General features: G+C 60.7%; 1 protein-coding gene across 4 annotated transcripts in view; it reads left to right on the top strand.

Moving 5' to 3' along the window:
* The first annotated feature begins 4,222 nt into the window (after positions 1 to 4,222).
* RNF44 (ring finger protein 44) overlaps positions 4,223 to 20,156 on the top strand; it is a 33,145-nt gene continuing 17,211 nt past the window's right edge. Inside the window, exon 1 of one of the 4 annotated variants that reach the window (XM_054037666.1) lies at positions 4,223 to 4,310. The gene's annotated coding sequence lies outside the window, so the exon portion shown is untranslated. Of the gene's footprint in view, positions 4,311 to 18,680; positions 18,821 to 20,156 lie in introns of those variants that run through there. The other 3 variants (XM_054037667.1, XM_054037668.1, XM_054037665.1) reach the window with 3 other exon arrangements.

Genomic DNA, 20,156 nt, shown 5'->3' on the forward strand with positions numbered 1-20,156 from the left:
GGCCTTGACCTCTAGGAATCAGGATACAGCAGCTAAAGCATGGGTCTGGGAGCCAGGACGCCTGGGTCCTCTTCCCGGCTCTGACTGGCTGTGCGGCCTCGGGTGAGTCCCTTCCCCTCAGTCCTCGTCTGATCCTGCCCCGTCCCCCAGGGATAAATTCATTCCCGGGCAGGCACAGATTCTCGGGGGCCCACTACAGCCCTTCCAGGCGTGGAGCCCATGGAGAGACACCGGTCTCCCCGAACGGGATGGAAGGAGGCAGCCGATGGGCGAGGGTGGAACGAGAGGCAGTTCTGCCCCCAGTTTTATGTCTTACCCCAGGATCCTGGCCCGTCCACACTCACATCCTGCTGTCTGGGAGCCCTGCACAGCTCGGGGCCCCTGCCCCCCATCCTGCCCTTTGGCAGGGGTAAGGAGCCCCTCCCCTGGCGCTGCAGGGCCCCAGAGCTCACCCCGTATTGCAGCACTGAGACGCCCGGGGGATTCATGTGACCTACTTCCAGGTCTCAGGGACAAGGGGGGATTGTGCGGCTCCTCTCAAGCGGAAGATGGGTTGGAGTAAAGGCATGGGGAGCGAGGGCCCCCGGGGGGTCTGGAAATGGGGCCAGGCACCTATCAGGTGCAGTGTTGTTGGGGGGTGGGCAGCGAGCACAGAGAGCCCTGTGCCGCCCCCCAGCCTGGCCGGAATGGGGTGGGAATGGGAGAGTCCGGGAGAGGAACTTCAGAGCCCCCCGGATCGACAGGGTCCCCCCAGACATGCCTGTCAGCCAGGTTCCCCAGCACGGCAGCACCTCTGTTTCTGGGCTAGGTCACTCCGGTCAGGGCTCTGAGAGCTCAGTGCCAGCCCTCTGCGGGGGGCAGCCAACCCCTAGCCTGGGGCCAGGGCTCGGAGAGGAGGGAGCTGCCGCCTTTGCCTCAATGGGACCGTCACTCTGAGCCCACATGACGACATTCCATGGCCGTGGGTCCCTATTGCACCCCAGTGGGCTGCCTCCCCGCCAGCCCCAGCCCCACATCCCTGACAGCCCCCTGCCCAGTGCCGGAGCCTGACAGCTTCAAAGGCCCCGTTGGGAGGTTTCAAGGCAACCCCGTGCAGCGCACCAGCCGTGCAAGAGCCAGGTGACCCTCAGCGTGTTGGTGACCCCGGGGATGCTGCAGGTTTGGGGTGAGCAATACCCCCCCCAAGGGCTGACCGTGCCCCAGCCCAGCCACCCAGCGGCAGTGTACACGGGGCCTTGGTGAGAACCCCCGGGGAGTGGGGGTGGGGAGCCGGAATGGCGCCTGGTTGATTTGGGCCTCCTGGGACCCCTCAGCACCCAGCAGCCTGTGTGCAACGCTGCTCCAGGAAATCCACAGCCCTCTCTGCCCTGCACAGTCACCGCGGCCCTGCTCACCTGCCTCCCTGTGACAGCCCCGAAACCGCATCCCCATGAGGCCTCCAGCACCCCCGGCCCTTCAGCTGAAGCCGGGTACCAGTTATTGATCGCCTGCTTCCCAGCCAGAAACAGGCCGGGGCAGCTCCCCCAGGCTCCCCCTGCCCCTGACAACAGGCCAGGAAGCCGGGAGCAGGCAGCGCCCTCCAGAGCCCTGTTAGGGAGTCCCCCTGGGCAGGCTCTCCCCAGTCACTGACACCTGTCCGAGTCCCGCCTCTGAGAATTATTGTCATTGCCATGTGCTGGCCTGACTCCTCCCCCCTCATCTCTGGGTATCCTGGCACAGGGCCTTCCAGCCCCCGCTCAGCTCCCAGGGTGAGGAGATCAGTGGGAATGACCCATTGCAGCCAGCGGCATGGGCAATGGGTGTCTGGCGCCCTGGGGGCACAGCGCACACAGCCCAATGGGCATATGGGGCCAGAAGGCCTCCGCTCTCATTTGGGCACCACATTAAGAGCAAGATTTCCCCGAGGGCCCGGCTCTGCTGTGACAGTGATGAGAGCACCACACCTCGGGGACCTGGCATGGCCCCACGTGGTGTCCTCCCGGGGCTCTGCTCCTGGGGCGGGGGGTGCCCTCTGCCCCTTCGGAGCCCGGCCCGCCCTGTGCCATCCCGGGTTATTTCCCGATGTTATCACCATAGCTTGGAAACCAACCAACCAACCAGCCAATCAATAACCAGCAGAGCGGCGACGTCAGGGCGTCCAAAGGGCACTGGGATGGGGAAGGATCCCCACCCTGGGCAATAGGCTGCCTCAGGAGGGGCAGGGCGGCCGACAGGCTGTGGGGCAGAGCCTCTGTCTGACTGTCAGCATCAAGAGCCCCCTCTGACTTGCCGCAGGGTCCTGGGGAGCCCGGGGCCAGGCCAGGCCATGCTCCTTGGGGATCCACAGCCTGTAACGTGGGAAGTGGTCACCCGTTCGAGGGCTGTGGGTGCCACGAAGAGCAATTCCCTGGCTCCAGGTGCTGCCCAGCATGCTGCTGAAAGGCACATCTGCCACCAGGTGCCAGCAGACTGTGGGGCCGCGCCAGCCTGGACAGCTTGGCTGGTTGCTCTGTGAGGTTTGCCCCTGGGACTCGGAGCGAGCAGTCTCCTGCCCTGACGGGGAGATGCAGCCAGGGCAGGGCTTGGGCCAGGAGCACATGCCGACAGCCTGCCCCGCTGCTCCAGCCCGTCCCCAGGGACCCGGCAGCAGCTGGTTGCCCACGTGCTCCAGCAGCACATTGGGGGCTGGCAGGCAGCCACAGCTAGTTACTAACAAACGTCCTGCACTGTGACCAGAACGACTCCCCCCGCCCGGGACATGACTCTCCCAGCGCCTGCTGCCACGCTGGGCGTCAGGCCCCGCATGCCAGGCTGCGCCCCCCAGCCTCACAGTATTGCCTGGCCCGGTGCGCTGGAGGCTCTGGGTGGCTGGAGTGCCGCCCTGCAGGGTGCTGGGGAGCTCTCACCTGCCTGGAGCCTCGCACACCTGGGGGGAGGGGGGGGTGCGTGCCCATGTGCTGGGCTGGGCTCTTACTCACCCCTGGCATAGAGGGCTGGGCTGTGGGCAGGAGTCTTGCCCTGAGCCCAGTTACAGCTCTGCTCTGTCTCAGGCAGGGACAGCACCCCTGGCGGAAGGAGCTGGGGAGTGGGGTGCCGAGGGGGTTCCCAGGTGGGGGGAGCAGGCACTGCAGGGGGCTGTGCAGGCCCCCGGGGAGGGCAGGCACCAGGCTAACATGCAGCTGTGGAAACAACACCAGGTGGCTAGGAAGTGCTTCCTGGGCCACACAGGTCCTGGCATTCCCTCTGCCCCAGCCTGCTGTGAAACACAGGGGACGTTCACCCCAAGGGCTGCTCTCCGTGGGGAGGGGCCCCCTGGGCCACAGGCCGGGGCACTGGGGAAAGCTGTTGCTTCCAGGCAGCAGAGAGCTGAGAATCTGGGTCCCTTCCAGAACCTAGCTTGGGGGACTGGGGAGCCCACTGGGGGCAAGGAAAGGAGTTATTGTGGGGCAGGTCCCTGGCCTGCACTATACAGGGGGTCAAACGACATGATCACATTGGTCCCACCTGGCCTGGGAATCTATGGGGATCAAAGCAGGGCTGTTCCTCTCTGCTGGGGGCACCTAAGAGTGACCTCCACTGAGCCCCTTCATTCCCTCTGCCCATGGAGACTCTGGGCTGGTGCCTCGGCCTGCCTTGGGGTGCCCCAGGCTGACCTGGGAGGCTGGTTGCAGGGCTGAGCTGTGGGAGGGGCTCCCACTCTGCAAAATCCCTGCTGCTCTTGCTACGTGTTGAAGTTGAAAAAGCATTTGTTACATTAGCACAGGGCATCCGGGATGGACGCCTGGGTTCTAGGTCCAGTTCTGGGAGGGGAGTACAATGTAGTGGTCAGAGAGTGTGGCTGGAAATCAGGCCTCCACCACGGACTCATTGTGTGACCGGGGGCAGAGCCCATCCCTGCTCTGGTTGCCCGGCGCTTGCCCCGCGGGGTGCTGAAAAGCGCCGGCTGTGGGTGCAGCCTACCCCCTCCCCCCGAGCTCCACCCAGCAGGATTTGTGGGGCGCAGCCTTTAGGCACGTTACGGCCCCGGTCCCAGGAGGTTGTGCGGCGCAGCCTTTAGGCGCACTACGGCCCCGCCTGGCTTGGCCCGAGCTGCCCCCTCGGCCCGCGCTGGTGGAGCGGGCCGTGGACTGGTCCATTCGTGCCGCGGGGGGAGGCTGCTCCTGCGTGCGGCGCAGCCGGTTCCATCGGGCGGCGGCCCGGGGGGGAGCGCGACACCATGGGGCGGGGCTGAGCACAGGGCCGGAGGAGCCAGCGCCAGGCAGCTGCACCGCGCCCGCGGGCTCCAGCGGCCGGGCCATGCGAGCGGGCTGAGCCCGGCCGGCCGGCGGCAGGTAGGGACCCCGGGCGGCGGGTTCCGCGCCCCGGCCCCGCGAGGGCCTGCGGGCTCTGGAGGGGGGAGCCCGGGGCGGCGGGGGAGGTGCTCACACAGCCCGATGCAGGGGGGATGGGCGGGGGGGGATAGGTGCACACAGAGCCCAGTGCAGGGGGTGTGGGCCGGGGGGGGGGTAGTGCACACACAGCCCGGTGCAGGGGGGGATGAGCGGGGGGGGGGTGTAGGCGCACACAGCCCGGTGCAGGGGGTGTGGGCTGGGGCGGGGGATAGGTGCACACACAGCCCGGTGCAGGGGGGATGGGCTGGGGCGGGGGATAGGTGCACACACAGCCCGGTGCAGGGGGTGTAGGCCGGGGGGGGTAGTGCACACACAGCCCGGTGCAGGGGGGATGGGCTGGGGCGGGGGATAGGTGCACACACAGCCCGGTGCAGGGGGGATGGGCTGGGGCGGGGGATAGGTGCACACACAGCCCGGTTCAGGGGGGATGGGCTGGGGCGGGGGATAGGTGCACACACAGCCCGGTGCAGGGGGTGTGGGCCGGGGGGGGGTAGTGCACACACAGCCCGGTGCAGGGGGGATGGGCTGGGGCGGGGGATAGGTGCACGCACAGCCCGGTTCAGGGGGGATGGGCTGGGGCGGGGGATAGGTGCACACACAGCCCGGTGCAGGGGGGATGGGCTGGGGCGGGGGATAGGTGCACACACAGCCCGGTGCAGGGGGTGTGGGCTGGAGGGGTAGGCGCACATACAGCCCGGTGCAGGGTGGATGGGCCGGGGCGGGGGATAGGCACACACAGCCCAATGCAAGGGGGATGGGCCGGGGTGGGTGGGTAGGTGCACGGTGCAGGGTGGATGGGCCGGGGCGGGGGATAGGCGCGCACAGCCTGGTGCAGGGTGGATGGGCCGGGGCGGGGGATAGGCACACACAGCCCAGTGCAGGGGGGATGGGCCGGGGGAGTCAGACCATAAGAACGGCCACACTGGGTCAGAACAATGGCCCATCCAGCCCCGTGTCCTGTCTCTGACAGTGGCTGGGGCCGGATGCCCCAGAGGGGATGAACAGAACAGGGCGATTATCGAGTAATCCATCCCGTTGTCCAGGCCCAGCTGCAGACAGGCAGAGCCCGTGGTGGTGGGTGTGGAGGGCAGGAAGGGGATGTTGTGTGTGGGGGGATTTGGGGTTAAAGTGGATCAGTGGGTTTCTCTCTCTCCTGCCGTCTGGGATGTGGGGAAAGGTGCTCCCGGGCAGGCCGGTTCAACCCAGCAGTGCTGCGGTGCAGGGTTGAGTGAAGTTGGGGCAGGGTTTCTGGGGGGTGGCTTTGTTCAGATCAGGGTATAGCGCAAAGGGGCTGCAGGGGAGGGTCTGGGTGTAGGCAGCGCCCAGGGCAGCAGGGCAAGGGGGCTGGGGGGAGGCAGTGCCTGGGGCTGGGGTTACTCTCTCTCTCTCTGCGGAGGCCAGTTACCTGGGCCCCCTGTAAAGGGGAAGAAGCCTCTGGCTGGCGGATGGGAGGTGGTAACTAGCCACATGGCAGGCTAAGCTAGCCCAAGTGCTCTTGCTCCCAAGTACTGTAGCCAGCCTGGACTATCTGCTGAGTCTTGCTGCATGCCCCAGCTGCAGGCTGTCGGACCAGGGCTGCTAGCCGGTGGCTCCTGGGGCAGGGCTTCTGACCCAGGCCACTGGGGCCTGCTGGTGATTCTGGGGCTGGCAGCTAGAGCTGGCGTGTTGGGATCGAAGGAGGTGGAATTATCATCAGGTGTTTGTACGGCAGCAGCCCCAGAGGGCCCGACCCAGATCGCAGTCCCCGTGAACTGGAGCTGCACAAGTGTCTAGTGACACATGGCCCTTGCCCTGGATTGCTGGCCTGGCACCGTGGGCCAGCACAGCCCTGCTTTGCCTCTTTAAACCCATTTCCTCTCGTGTCTCCCCTTGGGAGGGGCTGCCCAGCTCGGCTCCTTGTTCAGTCCTTGCCTTGTGCTCCGCCTAGACATTGGGACCAGTCGGTCTTGCTCACGAGTTCTCGGGGACGCAGCTTGGGGATTCTGAGGGGTGCAGGGGAAGATTCTGACTTCAGGTTTTGTCCTGGCATCACAAGGTCCCTAGTGGACTTCAAGGCGTCTTTGGCTCTCTGTGCTGCCCTGCGTACAGGAAGCTCTGTGGGGTCATTGGGGCGGGGGGTGTTGGATATGGCACAGGGGTCCCAAACTCTGCCCAGCCAGGGGCGGGCAGTGTTGGCAGCTTGCATGGTGCCCGGTCGTAGCCGTCTTCTGCTGTAATGTGCAGGCCCTGGGACCAGAGCGCAAAACCTTGCTCCGAGAGGGCTGGCCTGCATCTCCATAGACACGTTGCATGTAGGGATTTAGTCTCATCAGGCGGCAGCTCTGCATTGTAGACCTAAGTTGGACTTTATTCATTCCTGTATGACGTCATCTCTTAAGCCCGGCTCCTGGGAGAAGTAGCTACAATGTTCCATACAGCTCCTGACAAAGCCTGTGCTAGGGCAGGGTACGGTGAACTGCTGACTGTAGGCCACTGGAAACCCTGCACCTGAGATCTCCCAAGGCTGGGTAGCAGAGTTGAATAGGATGCACGCGTCAGACTTGTTTTACTTGAAAGGGTTCTCTGTGCGAGAGGGGCTATGTTTCCAGTTACAGATCTGTTCTTCGATAGCCTCCGTCACGCTGCTCAGCCGTGTTTGCCTATTCGCCTGGTTACCCTGCTAGGCGACAGGACTGCCCACCTGCCGTACGCCCTCATTCTGTAGGCTCGAGGCAGCCTGGCCGTTCCCTACGGGGACAGGTGGGTTAGAGTGACACCCAGTTCAGCTCCAGCTTTTAAAACTGGTTCTCATCTGATGGAAGAGTCTCCAGACTTTCGAATCCCCTCCTCCCCCCGGCTAGTCTGTCCCTGAGGAATTAGAAGGACACTTTGTACAGGACCTACTAAAACACAGAGCTCCCTCCTCTGGTTCAATGGGAGCAGTCCGCTCAGAGCTCTTACCCAGAGCTGGGGGGACTTGCTCTCTCGACTGAAGTTACTAATTTTCAGCTCCACTCAAACCCCAGGAAAATGTTCCTTCAAATGGAGAAGGAGCAGATGTGATGGAGGGGAAGCGGGGGGAGATCTTGGTGCTAAGCGCCTGGCAAGCGTTGCCACTAGCAGTGAAGCTCACAAAGAAATACATGGAAAGCAATAGAAAAACTGCCTGGCAATTGTTCTCTAGCCTGCCAGGGCACATAACCCACTTTGCAGCCAGCAGCCATCCATAATTCTCTGATTACTTGTATGCGCTGTCCTGGGGTTTCTGAAAAGCCCTGTTCGCACCTAGGGACTCATGGGGGGCGAGGAGAGAGAAGTGGTCTCTGTAGGTCATTAGCTTATTAAATACCCGGCTAACGGCGGTTTAAAGGCCTGGTTTAAAGCACTGGATTCGAGCGGCCCTGGCCCAGGCCCTGTGCAGAGTAAATCGTTCTGGCTGTTGTTTTTTTTTTCTAGAAGTGGAAATTCCGCTGGCTAAACTTGGTCACCAGCGTGAGCTAAACGGTGCCAAAGCAGAAGTGCTGTGTTGTTCTTGCCAACCGCTCTGCCCTGTCCCCTCTGTTGTGGGCAGCGCTGCCCTCCCCAGGCTGAAGTAATGGTCACGCTCCCCGGCTCCTTCCCCCGTCACATCCTGAGAACCCGACTCTTCCTCTCCGCTCTGGCAGCTGAAATGCTGGTGAGGACCCGCTGCGCTCTCTGGCCTCCTGGCTCTCCCTGCAGTCTGCCCAAAGCCAGCGCTGCTAATGCGACGGGCTGGGGCGGCTCCCATAGCCCCTTTGACCCGTCGTCCACACCTCTATGGCCACCTCCATGGCCACCTCCTGGGTCCTGTCTCTGCTGTGTCCCAAGTTGCTGTGGTAACGATGCCAACCTTGCTGCCTGACGCTCCCTTCTCTCACTCCTGTCTGTGTGCCTGCTGCCCCCATGCACGGAGCTCCCCCCCCAGCCCGCCCTGGGCGGCCCACAAGCACTGACTGACCCAAGAGACAAGGAGGAGGTCAAACTACCCCTGTCCTTTGAGTCGCCTCAGGGTGTCCGTCTCTCAGGTTGAACGGTGGCACCTCATCCCGGATTTCAGGACACCATCCCCCCAGGCTCCCTTGAGAGGAGCAACTCTTGGTCCCTGTGATTCACACTCTGCACGTGCTCCGCACCCCTCAGTTTCCCCAGCCCCTCCTTCCCAGGATAATAGGAGCACGGCATTGATGCAGGCCTGCCCTTTACTAGCTCTTGTCAGAGGGAGAGCGAGCTGGTTTCGTATGCCACTGCAGTGCTTTGTGGGTAATTATGCACATTGCAATGAAAATAATAAGACCAGCTTCATAGCGGTGTCTAAAAATACGACTAATGCAGCGAGCTGGTTGAGGTGCCTTTGTTTGTCACCTTTGGGTGTTTGCTTTGCAGTCTGGCCGTGGGAAGCCGAGTCTCTTGGGGTGGGATTTGGGCTTTTAGATGAATTCTGGCCCCGCTTTGAATCTTTTTTCCAAGGGGGAGCGCAGGCCCTCAGGCGGCACTTCCAGTGGGATCGGTGCAGGAGTCTCTCCTGGGGTGAGTCCAGGAGGTCACGGTGCAGGCGGGAGGTTCCTGTGAGCGACTTGTTCCCCTCCTGGGGGAGCTGCCCTGCTGGGGGCACTGGTGACGGGACAGGGAGCCTTTCTCCCCTAACCCGAATCCAGCCCAGAGCAGCAGTGACCGGTGGTGATCCCCACCCACTTGGGGACCGATGTGAAATGAGTAGGTCCTAGTGGCTGGGTGCCCACCTGGCACAGAGCACTGCCAGGACTGGCTCTGATTGGCCCTCTGGCAATCTCTGCAGTTTGAATGGAGCGCGAAGGTGACACGGGCCAGTGAGCTCTTTGGGGCTTCCGTGGCTGGCAGCTGTTGTTTGGTTTAAGGGCGCCTGGCCCCACCCCTGATTCCCTTGTTTGGACGTTCTGCATCTGATCAGAGCAAAGCACCAGGGCATGGAACTAGAAACTGCAGGGCTGGGCCGACCCCAAGGCAGAAACCCCTGGGTCTCTTATTTTGTTACTGCCCCAAAGCACGTGGGTAGGGTTGTCAGTTTTGGTTGGACGTATTCCTGGAGGTTTCGTTACATGATATAATCCTTAATTAAAGATGAATCTTTCATTCCAGGAGACTCCAGGACAATCCTGGAGGATTGGCAACCCTACACATGGGCAGCCTCTGAATACTGATGAGGCACTTTTGCTTGCCCAAGAGCTTGTGCCCGGATCTTGCAGGTGGTGCAGTGCGGTGGTTGGGGCTGGGGTCAGGACGGCCACACGGAGAACTCGGAGCTAGTGCTCAGCAAAACCACAGAGGTCTCCCGTTGGAACGGACTGAATGGAAGGGCTGCTGGTCTGGGGGAAGTGGAGTCAGTCGGGAGCAAGGGAGCGGAGAAAACGGAGTCGGGTGGGTTTGTGGGCTGAGTGGAAGTCGCTGCTCTGGATGCTGGCGCTGCTCTGAGTGCTCGGGGCTGGGTGGGAAGTGGGCGGTGGCATGGTTTCCTTTGGGCCATCTCGCCAGTCACGGTGGCTTTGGGATTGTGAGGGAAAAGGCCTCTGCAGCCTGAGAAAGAGGAGGCGGTACCCAGAGGGGGTGCATGCAGCACCTCCTCTGTCCCCTGGGCAGCTGTCCTGGGGTCCCACAGGAGTTGGCTACACACCAGCCTGGTGGGACAGGTGACTGGGACAGTGCCTGTCCCCCAGACATGCCCGGAGCCTGCAGCCCCTAAGGCCCGTGGACAGTGTGAAGCCATTCAGAGCTCTGAGCTATTCTCCACCATTGAGAGCGCCCGCACTCAAGTCCAGCGGAGCTGAAGCCTTTCCATGGGGCTATCTCCACTCCGGTCTCTGCTCCACCTGCTGGCGGGAGCCAGGAAGGCCCCGGCTGTATAAAGGAGAGTTTCCAGGGAGCGGTGAGTGCGGTTCTGGCGAGTTGAGTGGCTTGCTCACGCAGGGAGAGGCCTCACACGGCAGGGCAGACGCAGAGCTCGGGGGAACAGCAGGAAGTGGTGCAGCTGTGCTCTTAGGTTTGCAAGCTGAGTCCCTTCCGTTTCTTGCACAATGAGGTTAGAGCAGCATTCGCTGAGACAGGTGGGGCCTTCCCTACCCAGAGCAGCCTTGGGCTGATGCCTAGATTCCCCACCTGGTGTTTGCAGTGGGCTTTAGCAGCAGCCTCTGGTCGAGCCAGCCAGCCCTAGTCACCTGGCGGGAATAAGCATTCCCCAGCAGTGCCCTTCAGCGCTCCAGGGCCCGGCTAGCCGGTCCCCATGCGAGTGCTGGGTGGTTTTTTGTGCTGCTGGGCCCTGCGTTGGAGCGTAAATGGTGTGTCCTCGGCTCACAGCAGCCACTACATCTGACTTGCAAAGCAGCGCTGGTCCCTGGAGCAGTAAAACCTGCTGCCGCTGACTGCCGTGGTTTATGGCTCCCAGTCATGGAGCACATGGAACAAATAAAGGGGAAAGAGACTTTTAAAATCCCCCTTGATTTGTGCAGTGGCTGTTGCTACTTCTGTGAGGGGGGGGTGTAGCTTTGCCCGGGTGGGCCATGAGCTCTGTGCTGGGGGACTGATTGGGCTGGGAGCCCAGAGCCAGCTAATGAAATGGGGGCGAAGGAGTTTTGTTTGAAATGGAAAAGAGTTTAGGGGGAATTGAATGACCCCTGGTGGAGGAATGCAGCAGTGTTGGCCAGGTAGGGGGAGGGCTCTTCCTGCAGGTGCATGGCGCTGGTGGGCTGTTCTGGGCAGCGCATGGCGGCTGTGGGAGCGGCGTTGTGATTAAGGCGGAAAAAGCCAATACAGGACATGCCCCTAATTCACTTAGGATGTGACTGATCTGCCCAAGTCCTTGGCGCACCAGGGCTGGCTAGGGTGGGAAGGAAAAGCAGCGCAGTGCAGTTGAGCTAGCCGGGCTCTAGAAAAGTGGGGTTCTGACTTTTCCAATAAAGGGGAAGAAAGGGGTTTCCTAAAACGGCGGTTTTGCCCCTTGGCTGGCTGGACTCAAACGCCCGATCTCTGCTGCTGAGCTGGCCTCAGGGCGCCCGGCAATGTGGAGAAGACAGTGTCTCTGTGCCGTTTGGGTGGAGTCTCGCACATGGGAGCATTTAGACACGTCTGTCCAATACACATGGTAACGCTGTCACCAGTCACGCTCACGGGACCCCGCCTTGCCCAGAGACCCGCTAGCTGTGTGCCAGTTGGCGCGCGTTATTTCTTTGAGGAGAGGTGAATTGTTGCCCGTGGTTCTGGAGCTGGCAAAGGCCTGGGTCTCTAGGGCCTCGTGGGCCGGAGTGCACGCTGTGGCAGTGGGAATCCGCGGCTGTCTTGTGTTTGGGGAATGAGGCTGGTTGTGAGTTGCTGGCTCCCCTCAGGGAGGGGCCATGCCAGGAAATGAGGGGGTCACCCAAGGCACCCTGCCTTGGCATTTCTGTGCTTTGAAAAGTGTGTGAGGTGGGTTTTGGGGGGGCCAGAGGAGGGGAGGGATTAGGTGTTGCTCTAATTTGGAATTTTCAGTTTTTTTCGAAAGAAAACGCCCACATCCGCGTAGCACGCTCAATGCGCAAGGTATTCGCCCTGCGCAGACCCGCGGTGACATCTGCCACCCACAGACTCTGTTCTACAGCAGTGGCCCAGGCATGGCAGCTCAGACTCCGCAGGGCTCGCCTCGTGGCGTGTCCTGCTCCGCAAAGCGCCTGTCTCAGATGGAGGGAGGACGGGAGCGGGGTTCCATGGTTGGGTGCTAACGATTTCTAAAGCAAATGTACTCAGTTCACCAGGGCAGATTTTGCGAACTGCCAGCCCTGCAAACTCAGTCCGGACTCTTTCCACCGTGTGCGCTGTCCTGATGAGTAAAGCATCTGCAGTCCAAGCCCTGCCTCCCTCTCGCGCCTGGGGCCCTCGGTGGGTTTGCACAGGTGTCGTTTCCTGGAGCTCAGTGACCAGCAAGGAGGGACAGAATCTCTCTGAGTGATGCAGAGCTCACAGCAGTAAAACGCTGTGTGAACTTTTGACTCGGATACGTGGGGGGTGGGCCCAAGCTGCAGGATGTGCTCGTCGCAGCGAGCGCTGCTTGAAGCCCTGCATCGTGGTGACCTGCATGAGACACAGAGACCAACCAGCTGAGAGAAATGAGGAACCAAACCCTGATCTGCATTATGCATTGCAGCCAGGACCTCTGTGCCAGCCCACCTCTGCCCCCTGCCTCCAGCACATATGTTTTCCTTGCCATCCTGGATCTGGCTGGCTGTCTGTTTGCTTTTGGCTCGGAGCATCTGAAGTGCTTTGCTCTTGCTGGCAGCGCTGCGGGGAACGTGGCTAACAATTGAGGTCCTTTGGCAGGAGCTGTAACTGGGGCTGGACGGCTCCGGTGCCCTGAGTGTATCTGTTGCCAGCTGTGCAACAGCGCTTGCAAAAGGGGCTCTGTTACTGGTGCAGACAATACCTGAGGGAGCTGTAATGGAGCCCAGGGACAACCCTACTTCTCTGCTGTGTCTGGGAGGTTCCTGGGTGCGTGTGACAGCACTTTGTGCCGAGCGTGATCATGTGTCCCTTAGAGCCGGCTGTTCGTGTGCGGCGCTCTCAGCAAAGTGCAAATGAAAATTGGGGGCAAAAGGAGAAGTAGTCTCTGAAAATCCCAGATCCTGTCGGGCGGGTGTCTTCAGTGGAACTACTGTCAGCTCGTTTTTGGAAATGATTAGATTTCCAGTTGTCCGTATCCCTTTAAAGGGACAGAGTCAAAGGAAAGGCTCCATGCTTAAAAAAACCCCAAACCAACTTCCTCACTTTGTTTCTAGCCCCCTAGGTGGCTACGTAGTGTTTCCACTTGTAACAAAATTACTTTTCACCACTGATGCAGTTCTCACTCCTGGGGTTTCTCTGCTTGAGCAGTGAGACCAGGCTTCTGAACCTCACTTTACTTCCTAGGCACTAGCCCACGGCTGCCTTGCAAACGCGGTGAGAGCCAGATGGATGTGTACAGTCTAGTCCAGCCAGTGAAACTGTCCTGGGGACTCTGTTGTGAGCGGGGTCTGAGATGCAGCTCTTTGCCCCAAAGCCGCTCCCTCTGAAGCGCCCAAAGGGGGTGATAGGGAAAAGCATTCTGTCCCTTCTGATGTCTGGGGGTTAATGTCCAGGCTAGAGTCAAAGGGAGGGTACATGGACACACACAACTCTAGAGCAGTGGTTTTCAAACTTTTTTCTGGGACCCAGTTGAAGAAAATTGTTGATGCCCGCGACCCAGTGGAGCTGGGGATGAGTGTTTTGCGTGTGGAAGGGGCTCAGGGCTGGGGCAGAGGGTTGGGGTACGGGGGTGAGGGCTGTAGGGTGGGGCTGGGAATGAGGGGTTCAGGGTGTGGGAGGGAGTTCTGGTCTGGGTCAGGGAGTTGTGTGGGAGAGGGTCAGGGCTCTGGGCTGGGCCGGGGATGACGGGTTTGGGGTGCAGGAAGGGGCTCAGGGTTTGGGGGGGGGCTCAGGGCTGGGGGCAGGGGATTGGGGCATGGGCTTACCTCGGGTGGCTCCTGGTCAGCGGCGCAGCCGGGGTGCAGAGGCAGGCTTCCTGCCTGTCCTGGCACTGCGGATCATGCTGTACCCCAGAAGCGGCCAGCAGCAGGTCTGGCTCCCAGGCGGAGGCATGCAATTGGCTCCACGCAGCTCTCACCTGCAGGCCAATGGGAGTGCAGAGCCGGTGCGCGGAGCCCCGTGGTCTCCCCGCCTAGGAGCCGGACCTGCTGCTGGCTGCTTCCGGGGTGCAGTGTGGTTTCAGAGCAGGTAGGCACTAGCAGGCCCAGCTCCAGGGGTTTTTGCCGCCCCAAGCAGCGGGAGGAAAAAAAAAAAGCAAGCTGCGATCGGCGGCACTTTGGCGGCAGCTCCACCGCGCCGCTTTCTTCTTCGGCGGCGGGTCCCTCGGTCCCTCTCAGAGGGAAGAGCCCAATGTGCCGCCCCTTCCCCTTGGCCGCCCCAAGCACCTGCTTGCTGCGCTGGTGCCTGGAGCCGGCCCTGGGCACTAGCCTGCCTTAGCCGGGTAATACTGCCGACGGGACTTTTAACGGCCCGCTCAGCAGTACTGACCCAGTGGCTGACATTCCGCAACCCAGTATTGGGTCACGACCCGCAGTTTGAAAACCACTGCTCTAGAACATGGCAATGGGGCTCGATTCTGTGCTGTGCCTCCTTGGCAGGGGGAGGGTAACAAAGGGGGTGTTATGCCACCTTGCGTGGTGCTGGGCTGCTTCAGAGGCTGGTGCAAATGAGAACAGCCTCAGGGGCTGCATGGGGTAGGGAATCCCCTAGGAAGAGGGTTGCTGTGATGTGAAGCCCTCTCGTGGCAAGGGGGGAGGAGACCTCTCCCAGCCCTTCGCAGACACTGGGAAGGGGAGTTGTTTGCCGGAGCGATCTCAGGGCAGCATGGTCCGTGGTATGTTCAAATCAAATAAAAATCTGTCGGCAGAAGCAGAATGGCTCTGTGGCCCTGCATGCATGGACCCTCCTGAAACATGGCTGGGGGGGATTCGGAGAACAAGGGGTTCCCCTTCCTGTGCGAATACCCAGGTCAGAGCTGGCTGCTGCAGTGTCTGACTTGCTGGGGACACGAAGTCCCAGGCCACAGGGATATGGTGACCTTGGGGCAAGTGAAGAAAGAGAATGTGTGTTTGTGTGTGTGTGGGGGAGCTTGTGGGTTTTTTCCTTCATATTAATGTGTGTCCTGTGAGTACTGCTGCCGCTGTCAGTTTGGGGGTGAGTGGGAGTCAAAGCCGAGGCGTCCTGCCTGTACTGTCAGGGAAGTTCACTGCACCAAGCTGGGTGGAGAGGGAGCACCTGGGGCAAGTGGCTTATCCTGGGGCAAGTGGCTTATCCTGGGGCAGCTAAGCATGGCTGCATTACTGCAGCCCCTGGAGCTTGGGCTAGAAAGAACATCTCTGTCCCGTGCGGTCTAGGACTACGTCTACACTGCAGATAAGAACTCGTGGCTGGCCCTTGTCAGCTGACTTGGGCTCATGGGGCTTGGGGCTGTTCCACTGCAGTGTAGACGTTTGGGCTCAGGGACCCCAGGAGGGTCCAAGAGCTTGAACGTCTACACCACAGTTAAGCAACCCCTTAACCCAAGCCCCACAATCCCGAGTGAGGTGACACGGGCCAGCCATGGGTATTTAAGTGCAGTGTAGGCATACCTGGAAGGATTTATGGGCTTGGGTAGCCGATCGCTTTGTTTGCTTTCTGGACGGGCAGTTTCCGAGCCTGGCTGTGGGCTGCTGAGGGTCTCCCCCCTCCTACCCCCCCGGAGAAGAAACCAAAATGACCCTGAACAAAAATTCTTAGCAACTAGGAGGCTTTGGGGAGGCTCAGGGACAAGAATTCTTAAGGGAGATGCCCTGAGCCACTTGAACCCACCCAATCTAATCCTACTACGGACCTGATCTATATCTGGGTCATGAGAAGCGCCACATGTCTGCAGCAGCAGATGGTGTCTTAAAGAGGTTGGACTCGAGGAGGTTTGGATTTAGGCGACCAGGGAGAGGCTGGGCTGTGTATTTACTCACGCTGCAAAGCAGCCAATGAGTGCCTGTGACGTCTCCTTGGAGGAAGCGTCGGCATGCACGGCCGCAGCATGGTAGGAATTGCACGGTGAGCTCCCAAAGGCTGCGTGTGCTGTCGTGAGCACAGCCTGTGGGAGTGATGGGTCTTGAGGCAAGTCACAGCAAGGTGTGGGTCAGATTAAATAAAGAAGGTTGGGGAAGGAGACTGGGGCCCTTGTGACTGGTGTTGGAATTTCTCCTAGCCCAGCTCAGGACTGACCCAAAGTTGCTGCCCTCTGATCATCTGCTGGGTCAGAGGAGAAATAGGCTGAGGACCCCACTACCTGCTGAACAGATCTCCCTGTTGCAAAGTGGCAGCCTCGGCACAGAGGCCAGGGATAGAGTGGGAGCACAGAGGCTGACCTCCCTTGACCTCCAGGGCAGGGTGCAGTATGTTGGGGATACGTGCAAAGCTTGCGTGCCTGCTGTTCGCACTTGCCCTGGAGATCAGCTAGAGGCCTTTGCCGCTCGGGTACCTTCCATCAGCACTAAATTCACTTCAGTAATGAAGCTCCCCTGGGAGGGGTGGGAACATATGTTCTCTGGCTCCCCAAGTATGTACCCAGTTTAGACTGAAACTGCCGATTGGAAGGTAGCATGGCTGGCAGGGGCAACGTTATGTATGATTCTTGGGGCACCTGCCCCAAGAGTAATGATACTTGAACTTCCCCTGACTCTAACCAGCTGTGTGTCTGTCATGAATGCTGTTCGCTGGGGTTCAGGTGGTGTGAATGACGCATGGAGATGGTGGGGATACTGAGCAATGAGGCTATGTGCCGTAGGGGGCTCGGACAGGGCCCGGTGACAGAGATCCCAGGGGTGTCTCAGGTATGTGGTCTCCATCAGGTTTTCGTAAGTTTGTCTCCATCCGGAATTGGAACCACTCAAATATTTTGGCTGGTTTTGAAACCTAGCTCGTCTCGAGTGAACTCTGGACTGTGCGGTATTGATGGGATTGTGATGTCAGGAGCGACCTGGCTGCCTGTGTTGATTCGCTTGCTGCGTTCCTGACTGGTTAAAATGTTGTAACCATTTGGAGTGTTTCTTTTAGAGTGATGGCACTACCCATTCACTAGCTCCACAAACCCTTTGCCTTGTTCTACTTTACAGGGATGCTTTCATGACTGGAGAAGAGTCCTCCCATTGCATCACAGCTGTAAGCTGGCTCTCTTTCTTCACTGGGGCTTTCTGTGTGTCCAGTAAATGCTTCTGTATTCGTAGGGAGGTTTAGTTTGGACACAGCATTTGGTACTTACGGTGTGACTCTTGCATAGAGCAGCTGAGTGAGTTTCCAGAGGATCAGTGGACAGTCAGTAGCACAGCCTCTTGGCGTGCTCTGCTGGGCTCTAGGCACAAATTGCAGGGCTTCCTCGGTTTGCTTCTGGTGCAACTCCTGTACGTTTTTAGGGTTGGGTGCTCCCCCATTGTTCCAATATAAAGCCATAAGCCTTTCCAAATGCCAAATTGGACTTTTCTGTTGCCAAAAAAAATGTAAAGGGTCAGTGTTAGTGATCCCATCAGTTCAAACACTTCTGTCTGCATCTGTAACTATTGTATCAAGTGACACCAGAGAGTAGAGGGGGGATTTATTTTATTTGTTTACCGTTTGTTTACTTTGTGTTTAACAGCACTTGGTGCATGATGAGTTTCAATGCACTCAGGTCCCCTTTTGTGGCTTTTTCACACAACTTAAAAGGAAAAGATGGTTGTGAAATTACACATTGGCAGGGGGTCTTAGGGGCATGTGTATGTTCTCAAGGTACTCTGAACTCATTTTTAAAAATGACTATTCTAAGAAGCTGACAGACTGGTTAAAATGAAAACACGCTGGCTTTGGCTGAAAAGCCTGATGCAGAAACAATGAACATATACATTTAAAAAAAAGTCTAATATTCTGACTAAAGCCATCCTTAAAACGTCAGTGAAAGCTGAAGCTCCATTACTGGCTCACTGTGTGAGGGGTCTAAATACTAGTGCAGCGCAAGAAAAGGGCCGTGTCGGCCTTAGCCAGGGTCTTGGCATTTTCCCCTCTTGCCCTTGGTTGCTTGCGCCGGTGTGAGATGGGGAGATTCTTGAATTTAAGTAGGAGTTGGAGCATGTGTGGAGTCTCTGGCTTTCACCAGGAAGGACTGTAAAATGCCTAGTATTTATTTGGGATTCATCTTTGAGGAAGACACATGATTAGATGATGTCAAATGTAGCCCATAACCTGAACTGCCTCCATCTTGCTCCCTAGAAAGTGTGCAGCTCCGTCCCGCCAGGGCAGCGTGTCCTCGTGCAAGGCCCAGGCCGTGCAAATCTTGTAGGAGAGAGAGGCCTGGCCGAGTGCTGGCGGGGTCACGCTGGGACAGTGTTCCTCCTCCTGGCAGCTCCCTCGCGCCCAGGAACCCGCCGTCCTGGGGGCTCCCAGGGGTGCCACTTGACGGGGCGCGCTGGGGCCCGGCCCAGCCCGCGGGGTGTCCAGGACAGACTCCCAGGGAGAAGCTGGCTCTGGCCCAGGATCGGGGCCGGCTCTGCTGCTGGCCGAGGCGCGGGGGGCCCGGCCCGGTGGTCCCGCGGCGCCCCTGGTTGCTAGGCCCCATCCCGCGCTGCGTGGCGACAGTTGCTAGGATACCCGCTGCCCCTGGTTACGCCGTACCCGGGTGCCCCGCGTGGGGGGAGGGGCTCGGCCCCCACCGTGCAAGATGGCGGTGGAGGGTGACGCGCCCGGTCACGTGCCCCGCCCCGGGAGCGCGCGCGCGCGCCCCCGGCCCCCGAATGTTGTGAATCAAACGCCCCGGCCGCCGCTCCCCGTCGGGTCTTAAAGGGCCAGAGGCCGGGGCGGAGCGGAGCCGCCGCAGGGGCCGGGCCGGGCCGGGCCGGGCGCCCGCCGGACGAAGCCGCGGGCCCGAGGCGCAGGTAGGGCCGGGCGGGCTGCGCGGGGCGGCCCCGGGCCGGGCCCCTCCCCGGGTCATTGCCCCAGCGGGGGGGGGGCTGCTCGCGCTGCGGGCCCCGGGGCGGCGGAGCGACACGTGCGCGCGCGGGGGGGCGGCGGGGCTCGGCCCCGGGTCCCCGCGTGCGGCGCGCGCCGGGCGCTCCCTTTGTTATTGCTTTTGTTTGGCAGCGAGCACATGGCCGGGCTCGGGCTGCTCTTAAAGCCACAGCTCCGCGCGGGGGGGGGGGGCTCCGGGCCTGGTCCCCCCCCGGGGCGCCCCGAAAAGCCAGCGCGGGGTGACCCCCCCCCCGTGCTCGGTAGCGATCGCAGCAGCCGTGCCGGGGGGCGGACCCGTGCCCCGAGCTCCGGGGGAGGTGCCGGGATCTGGGGGCGCTGCTGGACAGGCTCGGCCCGGGGGGGGGGGGGCAAGTACAGCGCCCGGTGACCTTCAAACTTAGTTGGACTTTCCAGTCCTGCCTCCCTCCCTCCGCGGTGTGGTCCTTTCCTGGGCCATCCGCAGGGCGAGGTGTGTCTGGGGTCCCCCCCCCAGCCCCGTGTGTCAGGAGGCGAGACCCCCCCCCCCCCGAGTGTTTCCTTGGGTGTTTGGCACTTGGGCCCTTCTGGTCTCCTGCGCCCAGGTGGGTGCTGCGGGCGGCCCCGGCCCCGGCCCCGTGCGGGGACCGCAGAGCACCAGCCCAGAGAGTTTCTGTTTTTTTCTAGTCTCCTCCCTGAGCAGTGGAAGGGACAGTCTGTTCCTTTGTGTAGCATCTCTCCTGCAAACAGCGGCCCCCAGTGTCTGAGCCGGCGGCGGTGGGGCCGAGCGAAGTGCAGGGGGATTACCCGGGAGTGGAGAGGTTACAGCTGGCACTTGCAAGCAGATGGAGCCGAGTAAATAAACAGGCGGGAGGTTACTACAGGCGGGGGGAGTGGCGGAGGAGAAGGTCCTTGGAACAACAACCTTGAGACGCTGGGAGAGACTGGAGGAGCCCAGTGCGAGGCGGGGTGGGGTCGGGGGTGGCTGGGAAGCGGGCTGATAGAGTGGTGGGGGAGTTGCAGGGCCTGTGGAGATGGGGCTGAGGATTTCAGCAGGGGTGTACTGGGGTGGCATCCTGGGGGTGGGCAGGCTCTGGAATGTGGGGGGGGGAGGAGAATTTGGGGTGATGGCTTTTAGGGGGCTGTTCCAAAGGGCATGTGCTGGAGGAGAGAGGCTTGGAGGGCTCCCAGATGGGGGGTGTGAATGCTCTTGTCTGGCTGTTCGTGGCGGTACAGTGCAGTTCTGTCTCAAAGAGCGGCCCTGCGGCAGGGCAGGAGGAGGAGGGG

The sequence above is a fragment of the Malaclemys terrapin genome, chromosome 8 (genome assembly GCF_027887155.1).
Source record: "Malaclemys terrapin pileata isolate rMalTer1 chromosome 8, rMalTer1.hap1, whole genome shotgun sequence".
Classification (NCBI taxonomy): Eukaryota; Metazoa; Chordata; order Testudines; family Emydidae; genus Malaclemys; species Malaclemys terrapin.